This window comes from Pantherophis guttatus, chromosome 3 (assembly GCF_059756535.1).
Source record: "Pantherophis guttatus breed Tessera chromosome 3, ASM5975653v1, whole genome shotgun sequence".
Taxonomy (NCBI): Eukaryota; Metazoa; Chordata; class Lepidosauria; order Squamata; family Colubridae; genus Pantherophis; species Pantherophis guttatus.
The window spans coordinates 47,953,226-47,964,336 of NC_142065.1; the positions used below are offsets into that span (position 1 = coordinate 47,953,226).

An 11,111-nucleotide genomic window follows, 5' to 3' on the forward strand; every position below is an offset into this window, starting at 1 on the left:
TCATATATATATATATTTAAAAACCGCTAAATAAATGTTTTAATAATTTATCCTTCAAACTAAATGATCCTGCAAATCTTCAAGGTGATATGTCACTTGGAAACTTGCAAATTGAAATGGCACCTCAAAGTCAAAGAGCAGGCTGTCACATCACCTTGCTGGATAACACGGAAGCTAAATTCCTTGTCAAAGCAGGTCTGCCTTTCCTCAATTTTCAACAAGGCAGAGAAAACTATTGGAAATTAATCAAGGAGATAACCAACCTAGAACTAAGGAGAAATTTCCTGACAGTTAGAAAAATTAATCAGTGGGAGGACTTGCCTCCAGAAGTTGAGAGTGCCCCAACACTGGAGGTTTATAAGAAGAGGTTGGATAACCATTGGTCTGAAATGGTATAGGGTTTCCTGCCTGAGCAGAGGGTTAGACTAGAAGACCTTCAAGGTACCTTCCAACTCTGTTATTCTGTTAATACTCCTTCCAGAGGAAAAGTGATTCATCAAGGCAAAACACAAACACATTAACTTTACTTTCTGCCATTGTTACTAATGGGGATCAGCTCTGAATGACAACACAACCAAGAATTTATATTTTGGGGGAAGCAGGAGCAACCTTTCTTCTTAGTATTACAATAGCATTAGTTGTGATTCTGCAAACCAAAATGTTGTCCATCTAAAATGCTATTCTTGTGCATGGTCTGCTTTCAAGCAAGAAAAAAAAACAAACAGCCCGAAGAATTATTTACAGGAAACCAAAAGTGGCAAAAGGAAGTTGTGCATTGTAATATCAGAAACTAGAGAGGTGAGGTCTATTTTTAATCAGAAAACAAAGGCAATTTTTTAAAAACTATTGGTCAGGGCCACAAAGGGTTAGGTTGTACTTCCTAAAGTTATGAAAGCACTACAAAAGCACCTATCAAATTAACTGGGCACACTCAACTTTTGCTCTTTTTCTGATTACTGTATCTATAAATACATTGGTGAAAACAATTTTGAAAATGCACAGCTATGGAAGGAATTGTATTTCTTTTCCTTTTTAACACTCCAGGAAGCTACCTCCGGTCCAGTGTTTTCGAAACTTGGCAATTTTAAGATGTCTGGACCAACTCCCAGAATCCCCTAGCCACTATTAACATAGCTAAATTTGAAAAACACCAATATTGGCCAATAATGCCATGCTCAGTAGCAGCAACTCTCCAGATGCTCAAGAGAAACCTATTTTCCATCACCTCCTGCCAGTCCCCCGTTTAACTACAGCTTGACCCAAAGACCTTTTGCAGCAATCGAGTCATGTTTCACCACTGAGCTACATCCAACTCCTCTGTGCTAGCTGCTCTTGAGAAGGATGAGGAGAGACATCTTGAAGTGCCATGAATACTTCTCTCTCCACCTAATAAGCAAACAAGGAAACGCCCCTGCATCTCTTTTCATGCAGAAAAACAAATATGTTTTTTTCCATCCAACAAAAGAAACAGCACCTCTAAATAGACATTGTTTGTAAAGTACCTTAGAAATGTTTCCTTGTCTCTTCTGCTCTTCAGTTGCCTTTTCTTTCCACCTTGAGTTTACATATCCCCCTCCCTCTCACTCTCTTTCTTCTTCATAGTGTGTCTGCATTCCAGTGACAGCACTCACCTTCTCCAAGACAGATGCTTCTGCCCCAGGAACCAACTTACACAGAATGTAAAATGCCCCAATAATTCTGAACTTCCTCAATGTCATTATGCAAATCTGCAGCTTCGTCTCAGATAACAAGTGAAGGGCATTGGCTCAATTTCACTTTTACAGAATGCAGTGCCTCCATTTCCAAACACTGTCTAAATTAACTGAGGGTTGAAGAGAATTTCCTAGATTCAGCTATCTAGGAAAACGTATCTTCCGGCAAGGAGGAAGGCAATTTTGGTTATAGACTATTCCATTTAAGTGAAAAGGGTGAAAGGTGTTTTATGTCCTTACTGTTGATCTAAGCATTTCCATATTAGCAGTGCCAATCCTTTAAAAGCAGCTTGAAATCAATCTGTGATCTTCTTCATAGCCACAAACTGAGTTGTCATGGAATCTGGTGAGACAAAAATTTCCATATTTCCATTCCATGAAAAGAGAAATAAAACAAATTATGTACAGATTTTTCTGCCCTGAAAAAAGTGTCTTATGATCTCTGCTCGCACTCACAACAGTTGCAGCATCCCCATGGTCACATGATCAAAATTTGGGCACTTGGCAACCAGTTTGAATTTAGGATAATTGCAGTATCTCAGGCAGTGGTGGGTTTCAATTTTTTTTTTACTATTGGTTCTGTGGATGTGACTTGGTGGGCGTGGTATGGCTTGGTGGGCATGGCAGGAGAAGGATACTGTAAAATCTCCATTCCCTCCCCAATCCAGGGGAAGGTTACTGCAAAATCCCCATTTCCTCCTAATCAGCTGGGATTTGGGAGGCAGAGAATAGATGGGGGTGAGGCCAGTCAGAATTTTTACTACCGGTTCTCCAAACTACTCAAAATTTCTGCTACCAGTTCTCTAGAACTACTCAGAACCTGTTGAAACCCACCTCTGATCTCAGGTCATGTAACTGCCGTTTCTGAGGTTCCCAATCAACTTCTGGTAAGCAAAATAAATGTGGGAAACTGGGTTTGTTTGATGACTGCTTGATTCACTCAACAACTCCAGTGATTTAACAATTGTGACAAGAAAGATCATAAAATTGAGTGTGACTCAATAAATGCCTTGCTTAGCAACATAAAGTATAGTCCCAATTGTGGTTGTTAAGTCAATGTCCTTCTCCACTCCTTTAGCATTTGCTGCATTTGTTTATTCAAATGAAAATAAATTGACAAGCAATTCTTGTGAAAAGATAATAGAAAACTATTCAGCACTTTTTTATTGAATGACCTGTTTGGACATCTGAAATCTAGGATCTAGGACCGTGATGGCGAACCTATGGCACGGGTGCCACAGGTGGCACACGGAGCACATCAGTGGACACCAGGGGTGGGTTCTAAATTTTTTTACTACCGGTTCTGTGGGTGTGGCTTATTTTGTGGGTGTGGCTTGATGGTCATGTGACAATTCTTTAGGATTTAGCAGAGGTACTGGTCTACCAGGCTTTTAACTGCTTACAGAGTTGTACCGATCTACCCATTTATTTTTGCAGGCACTGGTCTACTCATTTGTTTTCTTTTAACACTGATCAGCTGTAGGGTGGCCTTTTTGAAGCCCCGCAGCAAGAGTTTAAACAGTTTTTTTCCCTCTAGCCATCAGCTGGGACTCAGGAGGCAGTGATAGATTGGGGGTGGGGCCAAATAAAAGGTAAGAATAACGCGGGGGGTGGGGGGGCGCAGGGGGCAGGGGGTGGGGGGGCAGCAAAAGATTGGGGGTGGGGCCAAATAAAAAGTAAGAATAATGCAGGGGGGCGGGGGGGCAGAACCGGTTCGGTGACATCATAATGTAACCGCTACCGGCTCGGGAGAACCGGGCCGAACCGGGAGGAACCCCCCACTGGTGGGCACGCGAACATTGCTGTAGCTCAGCTGGTTCCAAACTAGAGCCCAGGCCTTATGTGAGGTATCCCTAGTCACATCACAACTCATAATCGTCTTAAGGTTTTGATATAGAAGGCCTCTTGTCTTGATGACATCTCGCTGTGTCTCACTTGTGACTTGTAAAAACAGGTGGCGTAATGAAATAGTTGTTCAACAGCTTTCAAAGGTCCTGTCCTTTGAAGGTTTGCTAAGTAAACAATCCAGCATCTGATAGAAGCATTGTGAGACATTGTCACTTGGGTATTTAGAGGGGGTTTTGCATGAATTTTAAAACTTCAAAAAAATTGTTCTATTTCCATGTTGGCAAGTTTGATAGAAGCCATGGGGGAAGGTCTGACATATTTCAATGAATGCATACATTGAATTAATCCTTTCAGCTGAAATCAAGAAGCGTAGCTGCATTTTAACTGACCTAACAGATACACTGTGGGTTCCTTGCATGGCTTCTAGATAGTCGTTTCTCGGTTTCTGCGCTTCAGAATGATTGCATTTGTCCTATGCTACTCACACAAGCTGCTTATATGAGATAATTCAAATGCATAATTTAAAACAGATATGACTCAGAAGCAGGACTTATATTGGAGTCCTTAGACAAATAGCAGCAGACAAATACATTCTGCCTGCCCTCCCTTCCCATTTTATCAGTTTGCCCAGAATAGGGCAATTAAATAAGTTGTGATGATTTACTGATTTTCATCATATCAATTTAGTGAATTAATTCGCACAGTACAAGGAAACAGTATAAACAGCTTCTATATAGCAGCATAGCAAACCTACTCAACAATAACTAATCTATTACATTCAGTGGAGGTTACAGATAAATGAGTAATATAATTGCAGCCTAAAACACCTGCTTCTTCCTTATATTACCTGCTAGGACCACCATTTTTCCAAGCCCACTCAAATTTAACCGTGGCATAAATTTTTGCCTACAAAATGCTTTTTCTCTGCTGTTATCACGATGTTGTCTTCAGCTTGTCTTCAGACCATGAGTAAGGCCAGTTTATGTTGGCCTTAGATCAAGAGTGAAATGTAAAATTCACTGTAATGTAAAATCAGTTCTGTGGGTGAGGCTTGGTGATGGTGGGTAATGTGACTGGGTGGGTGTGGCCAACTTTTTTTTTTTAAACTTTTCAAAGCATTTTTTCTAATGCTTTGAAAAGCCTCTGCAGATCAGGCAACTCAGCTGGGATCGTTAGAGAGGCTTTTTAAAAAATTCCTCTCTGCCATCAGGCAACTCAGCTGGGATCGTCAGAGAGGCTTTTTAAAAAATATCTCTCTGCCATCAGGCAACTCAGTTGGGATCGTCAGAGACTTTTCAAAGCATTTTTTTTAACCACCTCTTCGGCCAAGAGGTTACAGAAAAAAATGCTTTGAAAAGCCTCTGACAATCCCAGCTGAGCCATGCGATCATCAGAGGCTTTTTTTTTTTACTTTTAAAAGCATTTTTTCGTTGGAAGAGGTTGTAGAAAAAATGCGTTTAAAAGTTTTTTTAAAAAGCCTCTGATGATCATGTGGCTCAGCTGGGCATAGTGTGGGTGGGGTGGGGTGCAGGGATTTTTGCTACCGGTTCTCCGAACCACCCTCGCCATCGCTACCGGATTTGGTGATCCAGTCCGAACCGGGAGCATTTCACCCCTGCCTTAGATGATGTACAAAGCTGTTAAAGCAGTGCTTTCCCCTCCTTGCAACAACATCCAAGGACAGCCTCAAAGACAGGAGATTCAGATGATCCCTTTCCGGTCTTCCTCTTTGCAAAGAACATGTGCTGAAACACAAGCATATCTTATTGAATAAGATATTAAATACAGGTAGTCCTCAACTTGCAACAGTTCATTTAGTGACCATTCAAAGTTACAACAGCACTGAAAAAAGTGACTTATGACCATTTTTCACACTTACAACTTTTGTAGCATCCCCATGATCAAGTGATCAAAATTCAGATGCTTGGCAAGTGGTTCATACTTATGACCATTGCTGTGTCCCAAGGTCATGTGATCCCCTTTTGCAACCTTTTGACAAGCAAAATTAATGGGGGAGCCAGATTCACTTAACAACCGTGTTACTAACTTATCAATCGCAGTGATTCACTTAACAACTGTGGCAATAAAGATTGTAAAATGGAGCAAAACTCACTTAACAAATGTCTCACTTAACAACAGAAATTTTGGGCTTAATTGTTGTCATAGGTCGAAGACCGCCTGTAGTTCTCTACTTAGGGCCATAACTGGAACCAGAATTTCCATTACTAAGCAAGGTGGTGCCTGGTTTTACCTTTTTCCCACAGTTGTTAAGTAAAACACTGTAACTGTTAAGTGACTCACATGGTCATGAAGTGAATTCAAATTCCCACATTGACTTTGCATGCTGGAAAGCCTGCTGGGAAGGTTGCGAAAGGTGAGGACAACCTATAATTCAGGGGTGGGTTCCTCCCGGTTCTGCCCGGTTCCGCCAAGCCGGTAGCCATGACAATATGATGTCACCGAACCTGTTCTGTCCCCCCGCCCCCCCTGCATTATTCTTACCTTTTATTTGGCCCCACCGCCAATCTATTGCTGCCTCTTGAGTCCCAGCTGATCGGCTAAAGGGAAAAAAACTGTTTAAATTCTTGCCGCACGGCTTCAAAGGGCCGCCCTACAGCTGATCAGTGTTAAAAGAAAACAAATGAGTAGACCGGTGCCTGCAAAAATAAATGGGTAGACCAGTGCCTGCAAAAATAAATGAGTAGACCAATACAGCTCTGTATTGTTAAAAGCCTGGTAGACCAGTACTTCTGCTAAATCCTAAAGAATTGTCACATGACCATCAAGCCACATCCACAAAATAAGCCACGCCCACAGAACCAGTAGTAACAAAATTTAGAACCCACCCCTGCTATAATTCATTTAGTAGGCTGACTGGGTAGATTTTACTTTGAATTAGGTATATGTATGTGATCGTTGCCTTCTCTTGTGCTCTTTGTATTTCCGTCCTGGCAGTGTCATCAAGTCACATAAACAGGCTTGAATGGGATCAGCGTAAGCAGTTCTGAAATCAGAATATATGTGCGGGCACTTCCAAACTGTCTGTCACTACTTCCTTGCACTATTTCCTGATTTCTTAGAAACAATTTGAAACTGAGGCTTCCCCAGTTGCCATTTCTGCTAATCTTGAAATAGAAAGAACAGTGCTGTGAACCAGGAGGCAGACTGAAGCAAAGTTCCTGCCAATGGGGAATTCCTGCTAATAAATTCTACAGGATTAGAGACAAAACAACATTTCAGGAACAACATTCCTGAAACATCACACATGGTTATACACTGATTTTGTTCTTTGCCACATTGTGAGATTAAGCAGGTCCAGAACTTATTCTCAACTACAGCAAAGGCTGTGTATGGAAATACCCTGTGAATGTGGGATATATTGTTAACAGAGCAGAAGATACCTATAGGTCTAGATGAAACACTTTTCTTATGAAATTGTGTCTTAAAAGACAATGTGCATTCTACCTAACCATGAACCGAAATTGGAAGAATCAGAAGAAGGGAGAGCTAAGTGTTCTTAGTCATCAAAGATGATTTCACTGGTGATTTGTAATATCACATTCACTATGTGAATCCATTATTTTCTCTCCTATAAATAGGTGGGTGCCATTAATTTCTATGGGTGAAAAATGCATTTGTTATATACACAGACCAAACAGAGAGGCACTTCTCTCATTTGAGATCTTTGCAATGCAGAATTTCTCCCTTTTAGCCAAACCACCCATCATAGTGACAGAGCTTTTGTGGGCAATACAGAATGATGAATAGCTAATGCTAAACTAGTGGCACCGAAACCAAGGAAAAGAGACTGAAATCAGGTTGTTTCACAGCTATCATAAGGCTGATGTAGCTCCTACAATGGAAAACAAAAGCCTAATATAGTGTTCTGCCCCAGCTACGGATCCCAAAGAACGCAGCACACACAAACTCCGAACAAAACTCAGTTTACTTCAAAACACAGTCTTTTGCAAATGCAGGCTGTTAATAAAACGTTCTTAACAACCTGCCAAAAATTCCACAGATAAGATAGAGTCTTAGTAGAGTTGGCAGAAAGCCCAGAAGCACTGTTTGCAGAGAAAATCCAAACTCAATGATCAGCGAACGAACGAATGTTGTTTCCTGCAGCTTTTTACAAGCTGTGTGCAAACTTAATTAGGTTAAGGGAGTGGCCAATTAGCCCCAAGCCTTACTCTCGAGGAGAGTACTCCTCCTGAATAACCACTCCTGCCTTTTGGCAGCTCTGCATGCCCATGCATTGAGAAGAGGCTCCTCCACTTCATCCTCTTCACTTAAAGGAGCCTCTGGAGGTTCTGAAGGCCCTGGTTGAATCCCTGCCTCTGGCACCACATCTTCTTCAGCCTCCTCGCTGTCTGACTCGAGCGCTGGCTGCACAGGCTGCTGGCGCGACACCGCACCAGCCTCCTCCTCATCAGGGTCAGCAACAATCCGTGCAGGCAGCTGGCGGGCCACAAGGATCTGACTGGGAAAAAGCAAAATATGGAGTAGAAACTTCACAATTGCAAAAAAACATATTTTTTTGCTAGGATTTACAGGAATTGAATGAGGCAGTTCTGCAGCCAACAACCAAAAAACTGTAGGGTATAAGAGTCTCTGAAATTAACAAATAGATAACATTTCAAATGTGTTGGGGTTTAAGTAGATAAACAGTGACAAACTTACAGAGGTGGGAAGATGGGAAAATATGTAGTAATACGAGGAAAAAAACATACCATCATGTTTGTTCATTGATTTAGCTTTTCTGATCTTCTGCTCCTGCCCTCTTGCTCATTATTTGTTTTCTAAGCATGTGGCATTAATGAAGACTGTGCTTTCTCAAGGAATCAGCTGCATTCAAGAGAAAAAAAAGATTACTTCTGTATTTGCTGCCACAGTCCTGTCTGTAATATTCTCTGTTGTCTTGGGCCTGGTAGCTACTCATAAATATTAAACAGCACTGCAGATAAGATGATTCCTTAAGGCCTCTCACAGCAAGGCCTCTTTCTCATGGTCATGTTAATGGGCATTCCTCTGGTCGTTGAGTCTGCAGAAAAAATATACCAGCACAATTTGCACCGTCCTGACAACTGAGCAATAATTTTCCTCATTAATGAGCCTTGGAACTGGTTCTGTCCACGCAACTTTATTATGAGATAATTTAAAGCAGCAATTGATAGGTTCCCCTGGCTTCATTTTCCCCTCACACCCAATATATGCAGATAGTGGAAAACACACTGTCCTTAAACTATGATGCAGTGGCCTTGGGTGAGTTTGTCAGGTGCCTGAAACAAATGCTCTGTGCAAATGACAAATCACCAGAGCAGGGGGATTCTATGCTGGAAACCTGTTACTTGGGCTATTTCTAAATGCAGATCTTCTGGAAATCCAGTAGATCTTTGTCCAAAAATTGCCTAGTTAACAGATCAGGGGAACAGGAGGGATATGGGATAAAACAAAAGATACATGTACAGCACAATGAGAGAACATCTTCCTGCTTCATCCCAGTGCATCCTCCACCCATCCAATCTAGCACTTGGACTATTTTGTAACAGTGTTTAATTATCAGACTTCCTGTCATTTGGGCTAGAAGGGAAATTGACAAAGATCTTGTCCAGCCTACCTACCAAATATCCCAGTTTGGTAAGTGGTGCAAGGGAAGAGGAATGCTGGCAGCAAATGGCCACAAATCAGCAGCATTCAGAAATATTTAATGGAACATGTGAAGCATTGTTAGTCTAGATCAGAGGTGTCAAACTCATGGCCTGCAGGCCGGATGCATCACATGTTGGCCACATCCACACCTGGTTTAGCAAAGGGGGAGGGAAGTCATGTCATGTGACACCGCTGTGACGATGTGAGTTTGACACCCGTGGTGTAGATGAAAAGACATTGCCCCCCTTCAAAGTAATAGAAGCAGTAGAAAGCACTGTCATGGAAAATCTCTAGCAGAACTAATAGAAAAACTTTGGTGTATTCATTTGTGATAGAACTAGAAATATATTTCTTTCTCAGTTTAAATAAATCAGTACGGTCCACTCCTTTTTTTTAACGGATGGATCTACCAGACTTTTGAAAAGTAACTGACATTACATTTTGAATAATGTTAATCACTTTAATTGGCCAATAGGAGCTTAGGAGAGGTGTGTCCTGACTGCATCATCACCAAGATGAAGAATGAAGCATTGTAGATCATTCCTGTGCCAAGACTACTTTAAATTGGAACAGCTAAAGACAAATTCAGGTTGCCTTCTTAGGGCTAGTCCAGAAGGACCAAGGGGGAAAACCAGGGATGGGTTCTAAATTTTTTTACTACCGGTTCTGTGGGCGTGGCTTATTTTGTGGCATAGCTTGGTGGGGGCGGTAATGTGACTAGGTGGGCATGGCCAACTTTTTTTTTAAACTTTTAAAAGCATTTTTTCTACAACTTTAAGAGGTTGCAGAAAAAAATGCTTTTAGAAGCCTCTGACGATCAGGCAACTCAGCTGGGATCGCCAGAGGCTTTTAAAGGCATTTTTTTTTCTACAACCTCTTCAGCTGAAAAACAGGAACAGGAAAAAAAAGTCACCAGAGTATCTTTGTGTCATGGTTAAGTGGAAATGGGTTTAGGGAAGGACCTCACAGAAGTTTGGCTGTTGTGGTTAGTTAACTGATTCCATTCAATAACCAGATTGGAACCCAGACTGAAACAGATCTAGACCGGGGTGAAATCCAGCAGGTTCTAACAGGTTCTGGAGAACTGGTAGCGGACATTTTGAGTAGTTCGGAGAACCGGCAAATACCAACTCTGGCTGGTCCCAGAGTGGGGTGGGAATGGAGATTTTGCAATATCCTTCCCCTGCCATGCCCACCAAGCCACGCCACAGAACCAGTAGGGAAAAATTTTGAATTTCACCACTGATCTAGACAATCCTCCAAGATACCTGTAACAGAGTTGCCATTATGTCAGGCACGTTTGTACTTTTTCTGCCACATTCACATAGCCTTTTGTCAGGGAGAACTTAATCCATCATTACTGAAGGGCTGCCATGTTGGAACAGCAACATGGTCTAAGATTTGGCATCCAGAATAGCATTTAAGGAGGCTAACAGTCAAAGCATATAACTAAAACTCCCTTTCCAGGGAGATGTAACCTGTATATTAATCTGGAAAGTTTGGTGTTAGTCCAGGCTCCTAGAACAAAGGAAAAATAAAACCTTCTTGGAAGTGGGTTGATATCTAGTAGTAGGTGGGGCTCTAATGAATCAGCTTCTGCTTTAATTTCAAACCATTGCCACTCCTGCCAGAAGCAATAAAAAGGCTATGATTCAGCTTGGTGGGGGTCTAATCTGACCTATAGGTTTACCACCTCTGATTCCCTTTGGGACACCAGGCAATTTTCCACCACATGCTGTTGAGCTGATTAATACTATGTAAAACTTAATGTGTTCTTTTAATAAAGACCATGTGGGTAGGTAAGAAAAACAGTACACATCGCCAAGGATTAATGTCAAAGTAAAATGTTATCGAAGTCAAAGATTAGTCTGGGTGCCTATGGATCAAAGCATAAATCACTGA

The 11,111-nt window shown here is 41.6% G+C and overlaps 1 long non-coding RNA gene across 1 annotated transcript in view; it reads right to left on the reverse strand.

Annotated features, from left to right (window-relative positions):
- LOC117663919 (uncharacterized) overlaps positions 1 to 1,652 on the reverse strand; it is a 120,169-nt gene extending 118,517 nt beyond the window's left edge. Inside the window, exon 1 of the long non-coding RNA XR_015733050.1 lies at positions 1,503 to 1,652. This is a non-coding gene — a long non-coding RNA (uncharacterized LOC117663919). The remainder of the gene's footprint in view (positions 1 to 1,502) is intronic.
- Between the last annotated feature and the right edge of the window lie 9,459 nt (positions 1,653 to 11,111).